The sequence below is a fragment of the Aplysia californica genome, unplaced genomic scaffold, assembly GCF_000002075.1.
Source record: "Aplysia californica isolate F4 #8 unplaced genomic scaffold, AplCal3.0 scaffold00091, whole genome shotgun sequence".
In the NCBI taxonomy this organism is placed as follows: Eukaryota; Metazoa; Mollusca; class Gastropoda; order Aplysiida; family Aplysiidae; genus Aplysia; species Aplysia californica.
Genome location: NW_004797361.1, coordinates 1,667,405 through 1,668,777, shown reverse-complemented (window position 1 = coordinate 1,668,777; position 1,373 = coordinate 1,667,405).

The window sequence follows — 1,373 nt, the reverse complement described above, 5'->3', positions numbered from 1 at the left end:
GGGGGAGGGGAGGGGAGGGGTGGGGGCAGTCACCTGTGGTGTAGCGGTTAGGTTCTTGGCCGTCGGGCATTCAAGTTCGATTCTTAAGTGTTGTAGGTGTGTTTTATTGAGTTTCTCCTTCTCTGTACCCGGATATTCCACTCAGATCTGATTGGATCTGAGGGTGGTTGGCGGGTGCTCTGGTGTGGATTGTTATTGCTTTGGTGTCAAACATCTATCGTCCTTATATCTCCCCCTCCTTTTTGTGTTTGTTACTCTCTTGTAACACTTCTAATGTTCGGTACCTATATGACCTTATTGTGTTGTAAATACCACACAACTCTCATTGAAACAACGAGCTATAGGCCTATCCAAAGGCTAGAGGTCATCAAGAGGTTGGAGATGTAAATGAAGTGCGTGGCTTGTGTGCTCTATGGTCAAGGTTTATATCCTCAATGTGGGTTGTTATCTTCTTTTGTATCTCTTCATCGTATGGCTCAGGCCTTGGCTTTCTGCTAATCAAAAAGCCTTGGCTGAGCCCCATGGCGAACTACTAGAGTCCTCTTGTTGCCGCTAAGCTCAGACCTCTTTAGTTTAGTCTGCCTTTCTTCTTTCTCCTGTCTTTCTCCTCTGTCTTTCTCTTTTTCTTTCTTTCTTTTTTCCCTTTCTTTCTCTGTGTCACCTTTCTGTCTCTCTTTTGTTCTCTCCTTCTTTCTTTCTTTCTTTCTCCTTCTTTCTTTCTTTTTTTCTTTATCTTTCTTTCTTTCTTTCTTTCTTTCTTTCTTTCTTTCTCTCTCTCTCTCTCTCTCTCTCTCTCTCTCTCCCTCCACCCTTCACTCCCTTCCCCCATCTCAACACCCCTCTCCCCACATTTTCTTTCCCTATCCGTTCTTCACTTCCCCATTCCCCTCTCTCCTAGTCTTGCTAGATCTAGATCTAGTAAGATTTCTAATCGGATCGATTCTGGGTTGTTGGTTTTTTTTTAGGGGGGAGGGGGTCTTTCATATCCCTCCCCCCCCTCCACACACACAATCCTGGTCAAGTAGCGCCATAAACACAGTGTCAATCAGCCATCATTATGTGTCGTACACACATGGCACGTGGCGCAAGCAAACCTTTCACTTCGACTTCGAGACAAGAAAAACTCAGCGTATAACTTGTATAATATTTGTTTTTGAAACGAGTTTATTCTCGAGCAGGGAAAGTGATTTCTGAGGCGAATTAAAAAGAAGCCATCCAAAACGGTTTTGCTGTGATTATCGACTGAAACCTGAACAGAAGCCCTTGAAACGGTTTTGCTGTGATTATCGATGTAGGCCTCTCCTCGTGGCTGGAGTTTGCGTTGCGTTGCTTTGAGAAAGTCGGGGTTTGGCGTTGGGGTGGGGGGAGGGGGG